Below are 25,085 nucleotides of genomic sequence, written 5' to 3' on the forward strand. Positions count from 1 at the left end.
TATTTTAAAAGAAAAAAAGAGTGACTGAAAAGTTATTACAAGTCCTAATTGTCTTTGCTAGATAGTTGATCCTTGGGACAAAACACACTTTCAGGCCGGATTTCAAGCGTCCGCAGCCAAGATTGTGCAGCCCACGCACACAGCCGGCCCCACCACTGAACCACCGCAGAGTTCGTGTGGCAGGGAGTATTTCCAGCTCCACATACTCAATTTACAAGCTCCTTCTTTTGGCCTGAGACATGGGAGAAAGTGCGAAATTTGTCCCACCCTTACACTTTCCTTTTTAACTCGGCCAAGAGCTGCGCACAAAGCAAAGCCCAGCTCTGAGAGAGGGATCCCGGAGGGATTAAAGGCGAGCTGCAGGCCTCCCTTTAGGACTCGGAGAGACCTGCTTCCCAAGGTGCCTCTTGGAGACAGGGAAGGCTGTATCTGGTCATGTTAATATTTATCCTGTGCATGCACGAGATACTAAGTGATGGAATCCACAGACCCAAAACTGCAGAAAAGCCAGACAATTTGTACCATTTACTGCCAGGAGGTGCTTGTGCTTAGAATCAGGAGCCACTTTTTTGCTGGATATTACTGTCACAATCAAGTTTATTATGGCAAAAGACAATAATAACAATTAAAATATATTTCATATATTTAAATGTAAATTAAAAGGTTGCAGTTAAACCAACTTTATGCCTCAGACATGTAAAATTTCTGCTTGACTGGAGCTACAAAGTAAATGTGTTATGGCTCCTTTAGACTCCAATACTGACTCCAGCTACTTTGTATGAAATTGTATCCAAAAAATAGTAATAATACTCCATATAAGCATGTGTAATTGTCAACCTGTGAGACCTGGGATGCTAAATAATGAGTCTTTTACTCTCTCTCTCTCTCGCGCGCGGACACACACACACACACACACACATGCTCACACTCTAATTAGGCAGTAGGCTGGCAGGAGAATGCTGTGATTACTCCACGAGTTACTCGAAGAGTTAAGTAGTACTCTGAAGGTGAGGCAGTGGCCTCTTCTCTCCTGTGCAAATAGGTGGAGGGATTGTTAGGGCTGTAAAGAGTGTATGTGCGAAGGGGGAGGAGGTGTGTATCTGTGGCCAGGAGCTGTCTGATGGTCACCTCTGCAGCGTAAATAGTTATTCCTAAATAACACAAGGGCTAATCCAAGTTTGAGAGGTGGAAAAAAACAAGCCCAGAGTGCACAAAATGCCAGATTGCTTTTTGGAGAAGTCAGAAGGGTGAATTTGTGTTTGGGATACATTTAACACGCGCGCACACACACACACACACACACACACACACACACACACACACACACACACACACACACACACACACACACACAGCATTGCACATTTTATATTTATTGTCTTTTATTGCTCTCGCCAAGCCCACAAAAAAACAGAAAGAAAAGGAAAAGCTCTCATTTTTGTGTTTTTCTCTTCACTGTGGCCTTTTCAGCAGTGACGCTCAACAAAGGCCACATCCCTGATGATCATAGTAAAGCAGTGCTGGTTGCATTAAGGCCCATTTCCGCTGAGCGAGGCTTATAGAAGTGCTTTTGCACCACGTGCAGTCCAGACTCTGTAGAATCAATCAGGAAGGTCTTGCAAGCTTGACGCCAGGCTGCTCGACAGGATGGAAAACCTTTTGTAACATCACAGCCGACCTTCTAACTCAGAGCAGAGCTGGAGAATCTGCCGGCATGTCAACAAGCTAAACACCCGACCAGCCGGCCTGCCCAGATGCTCAGACGGACACACGACAGCCTGTTATACACACTCTCAGCAAGCAATGCCGAGGTATTTACTGCATAAAGTTTCCACTACTGTGGATATATCCTCTTCAAAACATTTAAGTGGACAAGGATGAAGTCATCCTCTCATCACTAGGGTTATTATAAGGAATGGATGCTTCCCAGTTGCCTTTTCCCCCCCCTTTGAAGAAGTCCCCCTTGAAGTGTGTTGAAAACACAGATGTCACAGTTTCCAATCGGCAGTGAAATTAGTGATGTTTTGATTACACTGGGCTTGGAGATTACTAACATAAACAGGTCTGGTGCATAGATCATCTTTTCAAGAGGAGGCATCATTCCCTTTTTCCACTCTGTCCAAACTCAGCAGCTCTCTTGGGCTTAGTGCTGATGAGAATCGGACGTCCAGCTTCCAGTTTTTCATCTGAGCATAAACTTAATGCTGACTAAGTGATATTTCCTTTTGTTGTAATGTTTCACTGGCTAAACTAAAACCGGCTGACCAGGAGAGCCTTACTCAGCACCAGAGTGACAGAGGTTCACTTCTTTATTATATAAAGTAATACGATTTACTCATCTTATTTCATTCATGCTTTTTACATCTGACAGACTGACTTTAATAACAAATTAGTACTGTAAAACAAAAATCTGAAAATGATCAGCTGAATACGTGTGATTGTTTTTTAGCTACAATAATAAAATTACATTTAATTTCTATTGCACCAAATCACAACAGCAGTTGCCTTAAGGTACTTTATATTGTAAGGTAGAAATCCTATAATGATACAGAGAAAGCCCCAACAATCAGACGACCTTCTTGAGCAAGCACTTGATGACAGTGAGGAGGAAAAACTCCCTTTTAACAGGAAGAAACCTTCGGTAGAATTCGATTCAATTCAGTAAAACTTTATTGATCTTGAAGGTTGACCCCGAAGAAACCGGGCTCAATGAGGAGCAGCCATCTGCCGCAACCGGTTGGGGATGAGGGGAGGAAGACCGGACAAAATCAAAGCTGAATTGAGTTATTGTGCATGTTGATTGGATGACATAGCTGCAACAGGTTAGCTGCGTGAACCCCATTTTCCAGTATTTGGAGTAATATCTGTAGAGCCAAAAAAATTTAGCAGCCGACCACACTGACCTAATTTCCTTCAACTGACCTGACACCATAATTTCAGCTATGAAACTGAGTAATTATGTTTGTTCTATGCATAAATTGTTAAATTATAAATTATATAAAAGACAGATAGAGCTTCCAGGTCTGAAAAGCAAAGCCAAGCGGAGCCATGGAGAATTCAGGGTATACTGATTATGTACATTATTACTGACAAATCACCACAATATAAGCGTGTATTATCCCTCTGTAAACACTCGATGTAAGGCTTCACTAACCAATGGAAGCCATTATAGTCCATCCTTTATTTCCAGTTTATAGGTCTAAGTTGTCATTCGATTCCAGCTGCTCAAATACAAAACAAAACAAAAAACTTCACGCAGTAGCTGCACATCTCTCGGTGCTCTCTTATTACATTTTATTCATCAAGCCAGCTGAAAGTTGAGAAACGTGCAGTCGCAGCATTGACACAAGAGATCATCAGCATCCAGCAGGAGTTCATGTCCAGAGGCAAAGAGTCTTAAACAATAAGCCATCGCCATGTTCTGGACGATAAGATGTTAAGCCTCAGATATTTGTTCCACAATGAGGCTTCCATATCTGTTTATCCCTCCAATCCACGTGCACCATAAATGATAAAAACTAATCCAGAGGAGCAGGCCTGTTTTTTATTCAGGAACACCTTGAGCTACAATGGACCAGTGGTGCTATAATATCTATGTTATCCCAAATGGGATTAACATACTGATTTCACTCACTGAGGGAGTTTCTCTATGTCTGCCTGTTGCTGTGTATGCTATTTAATTTGATAATGATTTAAAACAGGTAGAGAATTTGTGCTTTTTAATATCAGCTACATGAAAAAAATCCTATTTTCCCCCCGTTTTCAGTTTTGATAGATTGTTTTATTTACTATCTCTCTCTCCAACATCTGGATTCTGGCCTCTTGAGCAGCACACAGCACTGAAAAAGCTTAGCTGTGGACGAGATCTGAGATTTATGGCGGTGGCTTATAGCACTCTGCTATGTTTGGGATAGCGTTGTCCTGCTTCGTCCCACTAAGTTCGCTGTACTCTCACCCGCTTTCACTCCAGGCTCTGGCTCATCGAGGAAAACTGTCCGCCCACTTTTCCCCCTCTCAGTCTGCTTCTGTCACCAGCGAGGGACAATAAAAACCTCGAGGTCATGTGGCTGCTCTGGTTACAGGGTTTTGACTGTCGGATTTGCAGGAAAGTGGCTGAACTTTGGTGCTTCACATTCAGATGATTTAACTGATGTTTGATGGGTTTTCTCACCATGGCAGTTTATTTGCTTGACAGAATAAACCTCAAGTATTTAATTTACTTGTCTGCTTGTGTGTAGCAGAAATAAGTTGAACTCAGTGCCAACTTATCATCACCTCTAAAATTGATGTGATAAACTACTTTACAAAATAAACTATTAGAGAAAACCACGATTGCTCATTTAGAGCCCTGCATTTGGGCAGCTGGTAAGTCTGATATTCATTCTCTCACTACCAACTTATGTAGGAAGCATAGCCATCACCATCTTGGTTTTTAAAACCGGCTGTGACGAGTGACAGGCTGATCTGACTGAAAACACTGCACACTTGGATGGTAGTGACTTCTAAAGCATACTCTACTTTATCCTCCTTTTTGACTCAAATGGAAACCACAATTTAGAAATGAATACCATCCTGTGTTCAACTAAATCGAGGGAGGGTGCAATTCTTTTATTTTTTATAAATATCTGTATAATCTGGCTTCTTTTTGCAACCACAGGAGTTGCTGCCTGCTGACAAATTGGAAAGAATGCAGATTTAAGACAATTGTGTATTGGTTTCACTTTTCAAACCCAGAATCCTCATCCATGTTTTCATTTCAGTCAGCGTTAAAATATATATCTTTAGCTGCTAAAAACTCCACATTCATCTGTTATGTGCCTCATTTGAGTATACAGTGGGGCTTTTTGAGCTCTTATTCTGAAAAATGCTGCTTCTGTGAGGCTTTGCTTGGGTGAAGTTGCCAAGAAGTTGTTGAACAGTGAGTACAATGAGAAGTGCCAAAATCACAGTTTGTGGAATGGCCACTTGAGGCTGGCTCCCATGCTAAAACATTTGCAGCACGACACATTAAACATGTTTTTAACCTGGTAGAAAAACAGATTTTTGTTTTAATAGCTACTTCATCCCTTTGAAACCACAGTAGTATGGAAGCAAAGGTGTTTTTATGACCTCACCATTTAAAATGTGTTAATTCAAGTTTGCATTTTTAGGGCTGTGGCCGCTTTGATTGACAGTTAGATACCAGAACAAGTGAGTATAGCTGGTAGATGTCTGCTGAGCTTCAAGCCCTTTCACAGCATTTTTTATGTAATTATTTCAGGAAAAATGTGGCCGACCATGCGGTACTCTAAGGAGCCTGTATATTAAGACTTTTCAGCAGACATCCTTCTGTTTGTCATGAATTCACACAGTCCATGCCAACTTTCTATGGCACTTAGCATTAGCTGATAACTCCATAACAGCAGTCCACTCTGTTGTCCATATATGGTCACCTCAGGTGCAAACCCCCCTCCCCCAAACAAATCAAAAACAAAACAACAACAACAACAAATAAATAAAGAAAATAAAATTAGGAAAACCCCTTAAAAGGAGTTTGCAAACCAGTGCGTGACTTTGGCCATCTTTTATATACAGTTTATGTGATAGCGACTTTAACCGCTCAGTTTTTGCACAGAAAATGACAACAAATACAAGATTACAAACAGTATAGTATTTCATACCTTTGTGTACTGTCAGCTGCTCGATGTTCCAGTTATCAGTAATGCCAGGATCAGATAACAGAAGTTTTAAAACACTAAACTATTTGGAAATCGGGCCAGGTCAAACATGTAAGGAGAAACTTGACAGATATTCTACTCTCACTCAAAGTGACTTTGGCAATAATAGCATAACATCCACACTGCAGGAAATTATAATCGTCATCTTGTCAGAGGACAACACGCACGACCTCACGTGATGTCATGGGGGCGTAGATGTAAACAAAGATGGAGGCTGCGGTTGTAGCAGCATTACTTTGCAGTGAGGTGGAAAAACACAAGGTTAAACTGACAACAAAGTGGTTGGACAGACACTGTCAGCACAAGTTGTCTATTCAAGGTAAGACTTTGACTGCCAACAGTATGGTCGCTTATATTCCCTTTGATATTATGGGTCTCAGATTTGTCTTTGTCGCGGCTGATACTATCAGCATGCCAGCAAGCAGTTTGGGAGGTTACCAGATAATCTGGGATGACCACTGGCACTCTCAGAATAGAAATTAGCCTTACTTTAATGTAGCCTTATTGTCGTATAAAGGCTTCCCAGTGGGGTGGTGCACACTGTGGTCATACCCATATCAGAGGTTAGTTATTTGTGCAACTGTGTTTTTCAATTTTTTTTTAGTTTATTGGTTGAAATGGACTGGCATACATGTCATTTTTCTACTTTTAGTGACCACGAGTCCAGGAGGGCAAGGTTCTAACCTCAGTGTGTGGTGAAAGTGTCAACTTCTGCACCACTGTACCACATATATGCCAGAATGTTAAAACATAAACAAGGAAACATTTAAACTTTTGTTAAATTACATTTGACATAATTTTGTACTTTTTCCTCATATTGCACATTAAAGGAAAAATTGTGTTAGTACCTTTTACTGCTTAAAAATATACACAGCCTCCTTGGAGTCCAGTGTCTTATGAGAGTGTAAAGGCCAGTGTCGGAAATCTAATTAGGGGTGGATTGTTGCTAAATGTTAAATCCAAAACTCTCATAATCTGAGCCTGGCATTGTGCAACAAGGCCAATGCATTAAAAAAAATCATAGCTTTTATATAGAAGCACATTTCTTAAACTTGAGTTCTATTTTAATGAAGTATTTTTATATAGAAACCTCACAAACAGTTTTTAAACCACTAACACACTGAAAGAGAATGAACTCTGGTACTCTGCTACTTAAAAAAAAAATACAGCTTTAGCCAGTTCTTGGGCTGATCTCTATCTCTACAGTGCATGTCAGTCAGTGCTTCTCCACTTCCTCATTTTTTCTTTGGTTTCCCACCATTTAAGGCACATTACCGTGACTTCACTCTTTGCTGGTCCACTCAACTTGACCGCATCATGCACAATATTAGGAAAAATTCTTTTGGCCATCTCAAAAAAATTCAGTTTAAACATAATGGAAGTGTAATTGACGGGTAATTTCTAAATAAGTTGTTTTTGGCTTTAGTCAAAGAGCCCGAACCTTACTCAGCTTGATGATGGATTTTTCTGGAACACTGAAACCGCTAATGTTCAGTCTTGCTTTGTATTTGAGTCATACGGCAGAAAAATGTTCATAGCATGATTCGCTGTTTCACGTTGTGCATCTCTGCAAATACTCCTCCACCTTACTGTACCTGGCCACGTGAAGTAACGATACATGGAGTATGAGAACTGTTAAAAGAGACAGCTCCAGCCTCTGCCTATATAAACCTACTGACAGCAGGCTGGAAAAACAACTTGGCTAAGAAAGAGAATAGAAAGTAGAGGAGAGTTAATGAGGAAAAAGAGAGAGAGTGTGACCCACCCAGGTTTTGACCTATAGCTCTCTTTGTATTCCACTGACACAAAGATTTATTATGCAAACATCACCGGTCCCAAAAATACATATTGAAACAATTTTTGGGCAAACATGAAACAAAGTGAGCCTCCTGTGCTGTCACGGGAGTTTGCAGCTCAGTGTGGGCCGATGAGGCGGCAAAGAGAGCAGCAAGTGCATTAGTAGTCTCGCTTCACGAGCGCTGAAAAGGTAAGCAGGCCGGGGCGACGTTGTGGGCCGTCACACAAGAGCGAAGGACTGTCAAAAGAGAAACAAAAAGGAGGGAGACATGATTGAGAGGCTGCCATGGACTCCCTGCCTGTTGGTGTACCTGCTTGCTCGGAGGAACCAGGCTGAGCAAAGCCGGAGAGTGTAAACAGTTATAAACACACTTCTGTGTGCATGTGCACAGACTGGCACACACACATGCAAACTGAGATACTCGCACAGCTGCACGGTAACTCTTTCCCCCATAAAGATGGTATCTGATGACCTCGCCTGTGTGATGAGTTTTGCCTCTTTAATATATGTCAATAAAGATGGTAGTTTCTGGTTTTTTCCAAAGGTAGCTGCACAGGCAGGGACCACGCTCACTATGCAAACCCAGTCATTTTTTTGTATAAGCAGGCCTGAAACAGCTTAGTTCGGAAAAGAGCTTCAAGGCTTACTCCTAGTTGAGCTCCAAGGGGTAAAGGTTTAAGTGCATGGACCCACAGATATATGAATAACTGCAGCTTTGAGCTCATTTACTGACTAGGCTGTATGCTAATTTATACATCTGAATCCAAATGTTCCTGTACTCGCTCTGCCAGTAGGGTGAGGAACATTTTTCAAAGACAAGTTTGTCCAGCTACGGCAGAATAGAAAAGACAAACTGGCCAAAGCTTCATATAAGTAAACACAGTTCTCACGGGATGTTCGGCATCATGTCATGACTCACTGCAAGTCTTTGCATAGTTCTTTGGACAGAGAACTATGTAAACTATCATATGCTACTAGAATAGCTTTGGCCATTGTAGACCACATATGGACCTCACCCCATGAGAGAGATGTCTCTTTACAACTACATGTCAAAACATTGCAGGGGGTTAATTAAGGTAGCCCAGGTGTCCTTATGTCCCATGATGCTCCCAGATCAGATTGGGTGTCTTATAATCTTGTGTTATTTCAGTCTCATTGTGAAGATAGGTATTTGATTCAGTTTTATTCATGATGTGCCAGATCACAACAAGTCACCTCAAAGCACTTTCGACTGCGAGAAAGGAAAAAAACATATTTATCAATGTGTCAGAGCACTCCTTACATTGTGGTACATCTTATCTCCTGTTATCTCCTATCTCTGTCAAATAATATAGAAAAAACTCCAGCAATCAGATGAGTAAACACTTGGCGACAGTGGGAAGGAAGAAACCTCTGGCAGAACTAGGCTCAGAGCTCTGCCAGACCGTGTGATGCTAATTCTGAAATATTCTTCACTGAGATGGTGTGAGGAGAGATCTCAGTGATTAATCATTGGGATCAAATGAAGTGAATGTGTAAAAAAAACCTGATCACAAACCACTTTAGAGCTTTTCTGCTAATTCAGTTTCTTTGCACCTTTGTCACGCTGAGTAATGCACAGGACATTATCATTCTCAGGTGGCTGCAGTGACTTCCTGTGTTCTTGTCATGTCAAATAACCAAGATTTTTCATCTTTAAGGGATTTCTTTAATGTGAAAATATTGATGATGTGTTTAGGAATATTTACCTTCTGATTAATGGGCAAAATCTTTAAAGTTTAACTTTAAAGAATAGCCTTCCATTTATCAGATATCCCGCTTTTTATGGGTTTGGTCTGTTTTGTACTTGAAATATGATAATAGCATTACCTGCTACGGCACTGCCACATTAAAGGTGCCGCCATTTACTTGGTTAAGCAGTAAATATTGCAAATGACTCCTCTTGCACCGGTAAAAATGAGTCTGGCAGTCATCCATATGGTGCACTGACTTACACCTCAGCCTTTAGAGAGCTGATAACAAACCCTGAATTGACCACAGCATCGCCTTGCGGATTTAATTTCTTTCTGAGATGCCAATACATAAATATCACATCCTGCACATTAGCCAGAGGTGCTGACATGTTCTTGGCGAGGTTTGAACTTCTCTGCAGCGAGTAAACGTTGCAAACCGAACAAGAGGTTGAATCCACCTCCTTCATATTTGCTCTGGAGCCTCAGTGATGTTTGTCCATCAACAAAAGGTCAACCACATATTTAATTTCTCTGAAAGTACCGCACTCCCCATTCATCTCAATATAATAGGTGGTGGACCTGAGAAAGTCATGGACTGAATGCATTCAAGCAGATATTTACATGAACACACGCAGATGCTACTCCACCTTAGGCCCCCCTTGGAAAAAAAAAAAAGAAGAAAAAAACGAAAAGTGATGTATGTGTTTTTCAGAAAGGACACATGGGTGAAACTCAACATGCCTCCATTCTTGTCTCGTTTTCTCAGGGTGAAAGGTATTCAGGAGGGAGAGGACAACGTCTCCCCGTTGGACAATTTACTGCCCTTCTCTGGGAATTCTACATGATCCAGGTATGGGAATGGAGAGTGGGAATAGCCGGAGCAGTGAACTCACTCTGGCAGTTTTATCTTGATTGCCAGATAAAACAGTATCTGGTGTTTTAAAGTCCTACACGAGAGTCTTTAGCAAGAAGCACTTTAGCTCCTTCTCACGTTCTGGTTTCTGATAAAAATCACAAAAACACTGTCATTAAAAAGGCCAAGAAAGGTGCAGGAAGGCTGGAGATTCCTTAGAAGACTTCTATTTAAAGCAGCAACATATTTGTGGAGAAATAAAAACCTTTCTTAGTTCATCAATCAAAGACTCAAACACTGAGCCTTTACTCTGTGAAAGCAGTGTACGTCTGTTCTCTTTGTAAAGTGTTTTGATTATGAGGGATAAAACTGATCCTTTATAAATATTAAGGCGTATGAAACAGCACCACAATCACTTCTTTGGTGATTAAAATTTGCTGTACTTCTTGATTTTTAGGCGCAAATGTTGTGTAAAGCATTCATCCTTTAATGGGTTTCTCTGTATTTTGCCCTCGTTCTTTCCCATGCTCACCGCCGAGCCAGATGCACAAACACAGGTATAGATCAACACAGGTATATACATGCGCTAATACCAGCACATACACACAGTAGCCTGACCCAGCAGCCCAGGTTAAATAGGGAGGAGGAGTAGGAGGATGAACTGCTGGGACTCTGGTTATCTTCAGTCGGTAAAATGCATTTTCCCAGAGCAGCACACGCAACAGCAGATTCACATGGCTGCCTGTGTGACGCAGAGTTCAGCTCTTCTTTCGCTCTGTTAGTTTTATCTGATCATGAAGATTCCAATAAAAAATAACCTATGACCCCTGTGCTGCACCGTGCGCACTTTATATTTAAATAAACCAAGCATGTGCAGACACCAAGCTCAGCAGATGAGCAGATTTTAATATGTTGAAATACAAAAATGTCTCTAACAAAATAACAAAATGGGCCATTTTTTCACTTTCTCAGAGAGACACACTTTTATGTTGACTTCTTCCAATTTAATGTCTCCATTATGTATAAACATATTTTTGTTTCTTTTAAAAGAGTTACCACTAAACTAGACTTACCATGTCTCTGTTGTATGCTTGTGTCCACTTAGAGCCTATATCTATGCCATTCTGTGACAATATAATTTGAAATATGACCCTTGACCTTTGACTTTTTGCATCATCATCATTTTATCCTTGTGCTAGACTTTTTTCTATGAAAGCTTATCAGTTAGATTATGAATCCTTATGCTACAGGCAAAAATGTGTTTTGTGAGATTGTTGTGTTCTTTAACATTTTACTACTAAACCCATCGTCATCTTTAAATCAGTGAACAGTCGTGTTAAATTTGAAGAAATTTCCCCAACATAGTCTTTTTCTTAATGCTTATGGTAGCACTTTCGATTAAGGATGGTCCGTCCATCCATTAATCTATCCGTCAATCGATCAATCAATGCATAATCTGTGATTTATTGAAACGTGGAAAGGCAAAAGGCCAGTTTCTTGAAGGAAATCCAAAGCTCTTCTTTGATGTTGGCTGCAATCCGATGCTGCTTGTCTGTGTTTATAATTTTACCCGTTTTCAACAAGATCCACCACTGGTTGAAATGTAGCCACAAACCATGACAGAGCCTTACGGATGATTTACAGACGGCTGTAGGCACTCACTGATGTAACTCTCTCCAGACTCCTCTGTACATATTGGTGACAATTTGAACATAAAATTAAGTAGCTTAAGTAAATGAAGTCCCACTTAAAAAAAAGGTTAAAATATTTTTATGACATATCCTTGGCGATTTTAATTTGGTTTTGGTACTAACCGAGCAGGAAACAAGAGTGTTTAGATGTTTAGATGTCATAACATAACAGAGGGAGAAATGGATAAGAGTATAAAACTTAGCAAACCTATTCAGTTATGGGAGATGAAAATGGCTAACATTAGCCACCATAAATGCCTGCTGATATCAGACTGGCTACATTTGTGGCAGTAAAAGATTGTGTTGTGTTGTGTGTGTGTGTGTGTTTTAATCCTTTTTAAAATTTAAAAGGATTTACTTTTTAAACTGAAATCTATTCTAATCATTTTAAAGCAATTTGTCCATTCTTAGCTAGCTAAAAAAGTGTTAAATAATTAGGTGAGAAAACCTTTTCTTGCTGATCATTTATCTTTTAGCAGGGTCTTTGTACAAAATTTCTAAATACATTATTTATTCAGTTCACTCAGTTTAGCCTCTTCCTCCCTCTCTGTCCTTGTGGTCGTGGTTTTCCTCTTGTCTAACATCTGCTGTGCAAAAAGAGTAAACCCGTTTCCAATGTTTAGTTGGAGGGAAAACACCAGAAACACACTTCAGTGATAAAACAGGTGTGGGTGGCTTTTGTTAGACTCTTGTCTTACGCTGCTCGACTTTATTCCCAAATGTTTTGAATTGTTTGGAAAGGCTGAAGTTGACAGGGATTTGCTGCCTGAGTGTGTGTGTGTGTCTGCATGTGTGTATGTGTGTTCATCTCTGTGCACTTAAAATAGCAGTGTATAATACACTTATCAAACAAAATGTCACTGTCCTAATGGCCTGGTTCTTGGTTTGATCAATATTTGTCAATTAGTGTGACGCATGTTCAGTTTCTATGTCGAAACTGACAAACATACAGGGTTTCGTGGCATTTTTAAACATGTTGCAATGCAAACGATGAAGATTGGTGATATGCTATTTTTGGTTTGAATTTATCGGAAAAGATTTTTACACAATTCAGCATTGCAATTAAAACCTTATTGTTGGGTAGGAAACGCATTGAATCGACAATGTGCCATGCCAAATTCATATTATAGCATCTAAAAGTGCTTTATATATTTATATATTATATCTATTACAAATCCCCTGATTTCAATATGGATTTTAAGTTATTTTTTGACATTTGACTTTTATTACCAGCTTTGACTAAACAAGACCATCCAGAGCGACTCACGCTGCCCAGAAAAATGGCTAATGCCTCAGCTGTTGTTCTGTCTTGTTAAAAATGTCTTCATTTTTTTGTTTTGTTGTAGCTTGTAAGATTAAACATCTTTGCCCCGATCTGCACAGTGAACATGATACTGGAACTGTTGATTCTCTTAGGAGTCATGTTAAGTATGTAAATCCAAGCCCTGAGGTATTTTGTATTTTAAAAAAACACAAGTTTGCAGGATGAAACGTGAAGCAGTCACTAAAGTTATACAGACTAATTTAAGGGAAAATTTTCCATTCAAAATTTCACGGCAGTCCTTTACGTAGATTCTGAGTGATTTCAGGTAGAGAGTCAGCTGACACCGCTACTTTCAGAGGAATCTGTGATATAATAATACGATTTCATTTGCTAGTTTTACAATAAATGTGACTATTTTGAATTATGATGTACTGTGCACAGACACAGCAGTGCTAAGGATCGTCTCTTTTCCGAACCATGTTGCACCAAATTAATGCATTATGAAAATGCAGGCCTACATTTAGAGCCATAGCCTAGTGGTTTTATGCTGATAGATGTGGGCATCATAGTGTATTATACTATATTGCATCCATCAGGATATGTGCAGCCACTACAATTTCAGTGTCCTTCTTTTCAAATCATAGCTTGCATATGCCTGCCGTTTATACCCACTAACACAACTTTCTGCATGTCTGCAGATTAACACGTAGGATGGCTGGAACATATTTTGTTCAAAAGTTTTACAATTGTAAATGCAATCAGTTGGAGAGCTGCGGAGCTCAATATGGCTGCTTTGTTACGTCACTTGCGAGGCATCTCACGTGTAGCACCTTAACAGTTTCAGTTGAGAGCTCTGTTTTCCTTCAGAGCTATGGATTGCATCAAGGTACAAAGTTAAAGGCTAGGCAGATGAGGTTTCAGACATGAATCGTAGAGCCAGGCAGGGACATTGGGAAGTTAAAACCACTGGCTGGAGCTCCTGACAGTGGGAGGAGGGTGTGATGGGAGAGGCTGAGAAGGGTGAGAGCTTTACTCAGGTAGGTCTGCCCAAACATGACTGCTTGTTTACCTGTCAGTTTGTTGCTTTTGTCTGGGCCTCCCACGAGAGACAAAAAAAAAAAAAAGGAGCTTTAGCTCTTTGCAAGCAGGACCACCAGTGTTGCCAGTGTGTGTGCATTTTCCCCAATTGTGTAGTACAATTTCCTAAGAGTGTGCTCATGCTGAAATGATCGTCTATAAGTGTGTCCATCCATCTATACTTTCTCACGTGTTTCTGAGCGTGTAATTGTACACATAAGTTTTTTTTTGTTTTTTGGCCTGTTACATGAATGCATGTGAATTGCACATGCAAGGACAGCCCACAGCGCCTGTTGTGTTTGTTGCTGGGCGGATTTGTGTACAAACGTAAATACGTGTGACTAATGAGTTTTTCAGGAGGAGCAGACAAAATACGCAGTAGAGGGCTGAGGAATTGGGTTTAGGGTTAGCATTGTGTGTTTGTGTGTCTGTGCTTCTTTGTTTCCATCTATATGCAATGTAAGTGTTGCAATTTGTCATTTAAGGCATGCATTTATTATGAGGTCCTGCCTTTGAATTATTGTCGCTGATGGTATATAGCAACATGAACATATAGTGGAAATAATGATCTAAATTGCATTCTTCTGGGTACTATTTGACATGAAAAAGGATAAATCAATCAATCAAAATTAACATCAGGTCCATTTTTTTTCTCTTTTAAAGCTTTTAACAGAGTTAGCTCATGCAAAACATAACATGTCCTTGGCCGGAAAAACACGGAAGAAGACATCCAGCCTTCACATCAAAGACCCATCTTTTAAAGTAGTTCATCAATAAGTGAAAAATTGTTTTGGTAATAAAACAACAAACAAATCCTTGTTCTGTTCATCTGCTATGATCAAATGTTAAGTTCTCCTTGCACACAGTGGAAATTTAGACAGAAAAAATCTATACTATATTAAATGCAGCAATATGTTTAACAAAAAAGTGATTAAAATGAATCAAATAATTTTAAATTATTTTAAAAATATTATTTTATTTTATTTTATTATTTTATCTATCATGTACAAGTAATTGATGCATATTACAAGAACAAACTATTTAATTTCAGCTTTTAATGTAAAAATGTTGATCTTTTCTTTTTTGTAATAAAATTAATTGAACTAAATGAAATACCTTTTTAACTTGAACTGGATATAAATCTGTGCTTTTCAAATTTAGTTTGTAAGTTGTGACAGTTTTGTACATATGAAAAAGAAATTTTCAGAACATAATAAATCAGAAATGCTTAAATTTTACACATATTTTTACTCAAAGGACTTTTATGTAATAGTATGATTTACTCATTAAAGCAGGCATTTTTGCCTATAACATAATAGGAAAATTACAAGTAAGCAGAAATCATAATCCAACAGAGCCAGATGCAAGTATTAAAAAACTATAAAACCACATAAACATTTATTACTGGAGTTAAGATTATACATATATATACGTATAATAATAATAATTATTATTGTGTTCTTGCCATATGACTTTTTTCACAGCACAAAAAGAACAAAAAGGGTGAAACCACATGTTTTTTAATGGTGACAATATCTGTGAGCTTATATGCATAACCTTTAAAATGTTTTCATCTGACTGGTATCCAGTCATATCCAGAAATCAAAATTGGACACTATGACACATGCAAGCCTTATAAAACCTTAAACATTTATTACTGGTGTGAATATTAAATTAGTATAAAAAATATATATATTTCTAGTTCAATAGCTCAATGTAATGTTTGTTTAAAAAAAAAAAATCTGTTCTTGACATTTAATGTTTTCCGGCATAAAAACATTTTTTTTACTGTCGGCAATACCAGTGAGCTTACACGCACAGCCCTTAAAACGGCTTCATTTAAAAGGAATCCAGGTATTTACACTTGTTCTTTTCCTGCTATGACGAATCAAGATTTCTGCAGTAAAAAAAAAGTGGTATTATTCCACAGAGACCTTTTTGTTTTGTCGTTACGTACGCTGTAGGCTCAGCAACATTCAAACGAGATCATCGCTAAAAGTTCCATGAGCAGGGTTCAATGGGATACTGAGTACTGCTTTTAAATGGGGAAATAATGTTGAAGACATTACTCATCGGAAACCCCCTAATCGGTTACATTTTGTTCTCTCAGTGCATGACAACAGTTTGGTCAAAGGTTATTATTTGAGCTATACATCAAAACAACAACAACAAAGGTTTAAAGAACTTTTGCAGCTCCTTATGTGACTTGGATTGTGGATCCAGCATCATTTTCTTAAAACAACAAGATTTGGTTGAAACTTTTTAAGATTTTTTTAAGTAGAATTATGAATATGAAAATCAGCTATTCCAATATAAAATTACTAATGTACTAAACGTTTTTGCTGGAAAACTAAATTTAAGCATACGTATATGGCTCATTAAAAAGCTATGGGGCTAAAAATAATACAGTCTTTCTGGTGATTAATAAATAATCTGTGGTCTTAAAAACAATTTATAAAACAAAAATCATGATATCCGTGTTTGCTTATGGTCGAACTCTTCTGGGTTTACCCTGTATAAAGTCTTTCCTGGTTAATTTCAGCGGAATCCAGTGGTTTCAACGAACCTCTTTCCCAAGATCCATGGAAACCACAAAGTTGCTAAATGTTTTTTTATATAAATAAGAGACAACGACAAAATTTTCACAATGCATCTTCTGAAGTGACGTAAGGGCTCTTTTCAAAAGGGGGAAATAACCCTTAAACTGAAACGGCGCTTTCAATTCTAAGAGGTAAAACATTAAACAAGTTTTCTTGCAAAATTGAGCAGCAGTTCAAAGGGATTGCAACAGTGTTGGATCCATTTTCATGTGTTCGGTGCTTGTGCTTAACTGTGTGTATCTTAAGGCTTTAGCTGCTGTCTCTGTGTGTGTGTGTCTGTGTGTTGTGAATATGCGTTTGACAGAGTGTCTACCTGTGTGGCAGTAGGTAAGCCCAGTAATCTCTGTTTGTCTCAGTCTGAGAAGTATAATGCTGTGACTCATTCCTAGAGCGGGTGTGCTAAAACCCAAAGCACTCGATCTATCATAGAAATCAACAGTCGCCACTGTAATTTACTAAACTAATCCTCAAATGCCAAATTAATATGTTAAGTATAGGTGTGATTAAATGATGTGAAAGATGAATGTAGACTGCTAATGTTCAGCCAGTGTTCCCATCTGTGGTGAGTGAGGATGAGATAAATGTTATAATCCCAGAGATCTTTGCTTTTTCTTTCATTCAGGCCTGTGTCTGTGATGCTGTGGTGTCCTATTTTTTGAAATGGAATGTATATTGTTGAACGGTTGGAATTCTTTCCTCTTCGGCATTGATAGTTGTTGTTGGCAGCAGCTCTAAAAGCTGTTGTCTACACTGAGCTTAAATCTGAATTTTGGAGGCACTTATCTGACATTGCTTTCTGTCTTTGGGTTCAGTGTTTTTGATATCTGCACTTTACAAGCTCTTATTCAGTCTCATGGCTTTTGGAAGTCCTCTTATGTGCATGTGAGAAATGCCACATACACAACCAAGCAGGCATAAATCGCAAGAAACAGTGCCATGGATTTTCACTATATGTAACAAATACATGTCCAGAGGTTATTAGTTTATTTCAATTGTGAACATATAGACTCAGACCTTCTTGTTTAGGTGTGTTAAACATGAACATGTGGCAACATCTGCAAATAGCAGTTGTTAAATATCATACTGATTTAATCCACAGTTGGGACTCAATGCTCATGACCCAACTGTTTTGTTGCTGGGAAAATTGAAACACCTTGGAAATCAGTAGGTCTACTGATTGTTTAAAAATGGCTTGAGTCTAATAAATTGTCCCTTTACCTTGGAAAAGGGAAAATAAATGAATGAAAATGAAAATGAACAAAGCTGAAAGTTCTTTAACCTGAATTTGTGGGAGTTAGTGTTGATAACAAATCTAACAGAAATTGCATATAAGTTATGCCAAAGCTAAAATGCCTAAATCTAATCCAGTACTGTACAAAGTGAAAATTCTTATGTCAAAAATTACTTCACGTATTGTTCCATATATGACTTACTGTTTACTGTGGACTTCATGAGGTGTGTGGAAACACAAGACAAACATCAAGTTTTGCCAAAAATCCATAAGAATGATAACAAAAAACCCTATCAAGAGTCATCAAATCCATTATTTATTCAGTTAAATATACTGAAACTCAAAGATTTTGTAGATCATAATTCAAATTATGTACAAAGCATATAATAGACAGTTACCACTTAATATCAACAAGCTGTTCAAAATCATAATGAAAGCAAATCAATAGGAAATTGTATTTTTGAATACCCCAAGGTTGGCATCAATTAGAAGTGTCATTCTGTTACTGGGGTTAAACTTTAGGACTGTCATCCTGAAGAAATTGACATGTGCAGCACACTGAAACTGTTTCAAAAAATTATTTAAAATAACATAATTATTCAGTATTGTGATAAATGTTTAGTCTAAGGATATTCTTGATACAAAGAGGTTATCTATACTCAGATTTAGAGATATAGTTCATTTAATTTCTTTAACGTTACGGGATGATTGTTGTATTGGGCTTGGTGTTATATAAGCTGTAGCTTCGCCCTACACCCTTTTGGTGTGTTATTTACTTTATTTTTCATCATTGAATTTCTTGTGATGCAAGTCAACTGAATAAAGATAATAAATCGATCTCAATCTCAAAATGCTGAAGATGCTAAAAATGACAGCCTCAACACAGCGTTTAATCTGTTATTAGACTCAATTGGCTTCTCTCAAAATGTAAAAGATCCCACCCACCACTTTAATCACACTCTAGATCTTGTTTTAACATATGGCATAGAAACGGAACAGTGTTTCCTGAAAACCCTCTCCTGTCTGATCATTTCCTAGTAACATTTACATTTACAATAATTGATTACACATCAGTGGGGAGTAGACTTCATCACAGTAGATGTCTTTCTGAAAGTGCTGTAACAAAGTTTAAGAATATAATCCACCCACTATTGTCATCTTAGATGCCTTGTATCAACACAGAGCAGCTACCTGAACACTACTCCAACAGAGGTTGATTCTCTTGTTAATAATTTTGCCTCTTCACTATGTACAACACTGGATACTGTAGCTCCTGTGAAAAATAAGGCCTCAAATCAGAAGTACCTGACTCCGTGGTATAATTCTCAAACACGTACCCTAAAGCAGATGACTCGTAAGCTGGAGAGGAAATGGTGTGTCACAAATTTAGAAGATCATCATTTAGCCTGGAGAAATAGTTTGTTGCTTTATAAGAAAGCCGTCCGCAAAGCCAGAACATCTTACTATTCATCACTGATTGAAGAAAATAAGAACAACCCCAGGTTTCTCTTCAACTCTTCACAAATAAATTTTAACCATAAGAGAAAAAATTACCCATAATCATCTCACAGATGTATATTATCTATGTAATATTATCTGGCGGCGATCGTGGCTCAAGAGTTGGGAGTTCGCCTTGTAATCGGAAGGTTGCTGGTTCGAGCCCCGGCTTGGACAGTCTCGGTCGTTGTGTCCTTGGGCAAGACACTTGACCCGTTGCCTACTGGTGGTGGTCAGAGGGCCTGGTGGCGCCAGTGTCCGGCAGCCTCGCCTCTGTCAGTGCGCCCCAGGGTGGCTGTGGCTACAATGTAGCTTGCCATCACCAGTGTGTGACGTGTGAATGGGTGGATGACTGGTTGTGTAAAGTGCTTTGGGGTCCTTAGGGACTAGTAAAAGCGCTATACAAATACAGGCCATTTACCATTTACCATTTTACAGCTAGTTTGAGTACCATTTATATTTATGTAGAGTCTTTTTCTCCAATTGATCTTTCTGAGTTAACTTCAATAATTACTTCCTCCAAACCATCAACGTGTCTTTTAGACCCCATTCCCACAAAACTGCTCAAAGAAGTCCTAACACTAATTAATGCTTCAATCTTAAATATGCACAACATATCTCTAATAATCAGCTATGTACCACAGGCCTTCAAGCTGGCTGTAGTTAAACCACCTCTAGACCCAGCAGTCTTAGCTAATTATAGGCCAATCTCCAACCTCCTTTCATATCAAACATCCTTGAAAGAGTAGTTATCAAACAGCTAACAGATCATCTGCAGAGAAATTGCTTATTTGAAGAGTTTCAGTCAGGTTTCAGAGCTCATCACAGCACAGAAACAGCTTTAGTGAAGGTTACAAATGATCTTCTTATTGCCTCTGACAGTGGACTCATCTCTGTGCTTGTCCTGCAGCGTTGTCGACCATAATATCCTATTAGCGTGATTAGAGCACGCAGTAGGTATTACAGGTACTGTGCTGCAGTGGTTTGAATCAGGTCAACTCCCTGAGCCTGGTTCTGCCGGAGGTTTCTTCCTGTTAAAAGGGAGTTTTTCCTTCCCACTGTTGCCAAAGTGATTGGTCACAGGGGGTTATATGATTGTTGTTTTTTTTTCTCTGAATATATTATTTTAGGGTCTACCTTACAGTATAAAGCGCCTTGAGGCGACTGTTGTTGTGATTTGGCGCTATATAAATAAAATTGAATAGAATAGAATTGAATTGAAATCAATATCGATAATAGATCTTAAACTGAGCATTTCTTTAACATTTTCTGTCATGAGTTATTCAAATGGCTTTCACAAGCCTCAGATTTCAATCCAGTAGAGCAGCGTGTGAAAAAAATCTGATATTTTGTTTCCCAGTATCTGGTTGGATATATGGCACAAAGAAATAAAGCAGTTCTGAAGGTAAAAAAGTTATCCAACCGATTAACAGCAATGCGTACCTTTTTGTAGGAGTGCAACATTTTGTAATGAAACATAAAACTTTATGGTTTAAGGTTTTCAACCATCAATTTACTGCAAATTCTGCCAAATTTAATGGTGAAAAAAGTCATGTTTTATGCCCCTTGTTGTTCTGTTCTTTTATTTGCAGTGAGAAGGTGGCATGTGAATGATTGTGTAATTGGTGCAAGTGGATGACTGAAGCCTAGTAGCAAAGTTCCTGAACTTTGGCTCTGTGCTTCACTCAATCTTCACCCTCCATGATTAAAGAAGCCGAATCCTATGTATTTGTGATCTTCAGTAATACTGGCATTTAGATGAAATGGAGCGTAGCTTAACTGAATTGAACTTAATGTTGAGTGTCTTTCTTAGTGAGTGGGAGAATCCCAATAAAAGACGCATACAATGATCGAGCTTGTTTTGCAGGCCAAGCCAAGTTACTTTTCACAGTGAGCAGAGCGCTTGGCAGTTTTTCAGGTTTTTGGTCACATTACTACACAGGGCTGTTTGCACAATGAAAACCTTTGTCTTGTGCATGTCTTCTTTCAGCAGTGTGTACACAAAGAGGGACTTTAAAAAAAACTTATCTCAAGTATCAGTTCTATGAAAATCTAAGTTGAAATGTCCTTCAGCATCCAGCAATTAATGGCACTTGGAATGACCTGAGCTGTGTTAGATTAATGGCTGAATGTTGTAATGCGTAATGCTTTCTTTAATAACACTTATACATATGACAAAGTAACAATAACTTCATTAAGATCAACATATCTCTTTCTGGGTTTTTTGTAACCTCCTAGATGAGTTGTCGATGTGCTAATTTTGGTTGCTCCTGTGAAGCTTTCCAACTGTTCCAAGCTTTCTCCATTTGTATATAATGGCGCTAGAAATGAACCACACTGCCTTATTAGGCTTTGTAAACTTTTGCAGATTGTCAGTCACTTTGTTTCTCAGGTGTTTGTTTGGATGTGTTGCTTTTTGAGAAATTTTAGCCTCCTTGACCCAAAATGAAATCATTTCTTGATTAAAAAGTTTTGAGTGTGTGAAGCTGAACTCAGCTTTCCAAAAAATGTGGTTAATCAAGGTTCAAGGTTCAAGGTTCTTTATTTGTCACATGCATAGTTACAAGTATAACACAGTGAAATGTAGTCTGACACGCTCCTCGACATATGCAAAAATGGGGGGGGGGGGGGGGGGTAGAGGAAGAATTTATAATATATATATATATATATATATATATATATATATATATATATATATACACACAGTGGGGCAAAAAAGTATTTAGTCAGCCACCGATTGTGCAAGTTCCCCCACTTAAAATGATGACAGAGGTCAGTAATTTGCACCAGAGGTACACTTCAACTGTGAGAGACAGAATGTGAAAACAAAATCCATGAATTCACATGGTAGGATTTGTAAAGAATTTATTCGTAAATCAGGGTGGAAAATAAGTATTTGGTCAATAACAAAAATACAACTCAATACTTTGTAACATAACCTTTGTTGGCAATAACAGAGGTCAAACGTTTACTATAGGTCTTTACCAGGTTTGCACACACAGTAGCTGGTATATTGGCCCATTCCTCCATGCAGATCTTCTCAAGAGCAGTGATGTTTTGGGGCTGTTGCCAAGCAACACGGACTTTCAACTCCCGCCACAGATTTTCTATGGGGTTGAGGTCTGGAGACTGGCTAGGCCACTCCAGGACTTTCAAATGCTTTTTACGGAGCCACTCCTTTGTTGCCCGGGCGGTGTGTTTTGGATCATTGTCATGTTGGAAGACCCCGCCTCGTTTCATCTTCAAAGTTCTCACTGATGGAAGGAGGTTTTGGCTCAAAATCTCACGATACTTGGCCACATTCATTCTGTCCTTAACACGGATCAGTCGTCCTGTCCCCTTGGCAGAAAAACAGCCCCATAGCATGATGTTTCCACCCCCATGCTTCACAGTAGGTATGGTGTTCTTGGGATGCAACTCAGTATTCTTCTTCCTCCAAACACGACGAGTTGAGTTTATACCAAAAAGTTCTACTTTGGTTTCATCTGACCACATGACATTCTCCCAATCCTCTGCTGTATCATCCATGTGCTCTCTGGCAAACTTCAGACGGGCCTGGACATGCACTGGCTTCAGCAGCGGAACACGTCTGGCACTGCGGGATTTGATTCCCTGCCGTTGTAGTGTGTTACTGATGGTGACCTTTGTTACTTTGGTCCCAGCTCTCTGCAGGTCATTCACCAGGTCCCCCCGTGTGGTTCTGGGATCTTTGCTCACCGTTCTCATGATCATTTTGACCCCACGGGATGAGATCTTGCGTGGAGCCCCAGATCGAGGGAGATTATCAGTGGTCTTGTATGTCTTCCATTTTCTGATGATTGCTCCCACAGTTGATTTTTTCACACCAAGCTGCTTGCCTATTGTAGATTCACTCTTCCCAGTCTGGTGCAGGTCTAGAATTCTTTTCCTGGTGTCCTTCGAAAGCTCTTTGGTCTTGGCCATGGCGGAGTTTGGAGTTTGACTGGTTGAGGCTGTGGACAGGTGTCTTTTATACAGATGATGAGGTCAAACAGGTGCCATTCATACAGGTAACGAGTGGGGGACAGAAAAGCTTCTTACAGAAGACGTTACAGGTCTGTGAGAGCCAGGGATTTTTCTTGTTTGAGGTGACCAAATACTTATTTTCCACCCTGATTTACGAATAAATTCTTTACAAATCCTACCATGTGAATTCATGGATTTTTTTTTTCACATTCTGCCTCTCACAGTTGAAGTGTACCTCTGGTGCAAATTACTGACCTCTGTCATCATTTTAAGTGGGGGAACTTGCACAATCGGTGGCTGACTAAATACTTTTTTGCCCCACTGTGTATATATATATATATATATATATATAAAAACACCCAGCACGCCCCTGCGGGCGGTTTATCCTTCAAGCTCGGGTCCTCTACCAGAGGCCTGGGAGCTTGAGGGTCCTGCGCAGTATCTTAGCTGTTCCCAGGACTGCGCTCTTCTGGACAGAGATCTCCGATGTTATTCCCGGGATCTGCTGGAGCCACTCGCCTAGCTTGGGAGTCACCGCACCTAGTGCTCCGATTACCACGGGGACCACCGATACCTTCACCCTCCACATCCTCTCGAGCTCTTCTCTCAGCCCTTGGTATTTCTCCAGCTTCTCGTGTTCCTTCTTCCTGATATTGTTGTCATTCGGAACCGCTACATCGATCACTACGGCTGTCTTCTTCTGTTTGTCTACTACCACTATGTCCGGTTGGTTAGCCACCACCATTTTGTCCGTCTGTATCTGGAAGTCCCACAGGATCTTAGCTCGGTCATTCTCCACCACCCTTGGGGGCATTTCCCATTTTGACCTCGGGACTTCCAGGTTATACTCGGCACAGATGTTCCTGTACACTATGCCGGCCACTTGGTTATGGCGTTCCATGTATGCCTTGCCTGCTAGCATCTTGCACCCTGCTGTTATGTGCTGGATTGTCTCTGGGGCATCTTTACACAGCCTGCACCTGGGGTCTTGCCTGGTATGTACCACCTCTATCTGCCGGTGGTACATACCGTGCAGGGGCCTGTCCTTCCATGATGGTTCCTCGTCTCCCTCCTCTTTCTTGGGTTTCTGCTGCCTGAGGTATTCACTGAGCACGCTGTCAGTTGGGGCCATCTTCGTGATGTATTCTTGGATGTTTGTTGTCTCATCCTGGACTGTGGTGCTGACACTCACCAGTCCCCGACCCCCTTCCTTCCGCTTAGCGTACAGCCTCAGGGTGCTGGACTTGGGGTGAAACCCTCCATGCATGGTAAGGAGCTTTCTTGTCTTTATGTCAGTGGCTTCTATCTCCTCCTTTGGCCAGCCTATTACCCCAGCAGGGTACCTGATCACGGGCAGGGCGTACGTGTTGATGGCCCGGATCTTGTTCTTACCGTTCAACTGACTCCTCAGGACTTGCCTGACCCTCTGCAGGTACTTGGTGGTTGCAGCTTTCCTAGCGGCCTCTTCATGGTTCCCATTTGCCTGCGGGATCCCCAGGTACTTGTAACTGTCCTCTATGTCTGCAATGTTGCCTTCTGGTAGTTCAATCCCCTCAGTTCTGACTACCTTCCCTCTCTTTGTTACCATCCGACTACACTTCTCCAGCCCGAACGACATTCCAATGTCATTGCTGTATAGCCTGGTAGTGTGGATCAGTGAA

At 39.7% G+C, this 25,085-nt stretch overlaps 1 long non-coding RNA gene across 2 annotated transcripts in view; it reads left to right on the forward strand.

Moving 5' to 3' along the window:
* Positions 1–21: 21 nt before the first annotated feature.
* Positions 22–25,085, forward strand: part of LOC146510284 (uncharacterized) — an 85,921-nt gene continuing 60,857 nt past the window's right edge. Inside the window, exons 1-2 of one of the 2 annotated variants that reach the window (XR_014876449.1) lie at positions 22–6,036; positions 9,994–10,077. This is a non-coding gene — a long non-coding RNA (uncharacterized LOC146510284). The other variant, XR_014876451.1, reaches the window with a different exon arrangement.

Source organism: Neolamprologus multifasciatus, chromosome 10 (assembly GCF_963576455.1).
Source record: "Neolamprologus multifasciatus chromosome 10, fNeoMul1.2, whole genome shotgun sequence".
Classification (NCBI taxonomy): Eukaryota; Metazoa; Chordata; class Actinopteri; order Cichliformes; family Cichlidae; genus Neolamprologus; species Neolamprologus multifasciatus.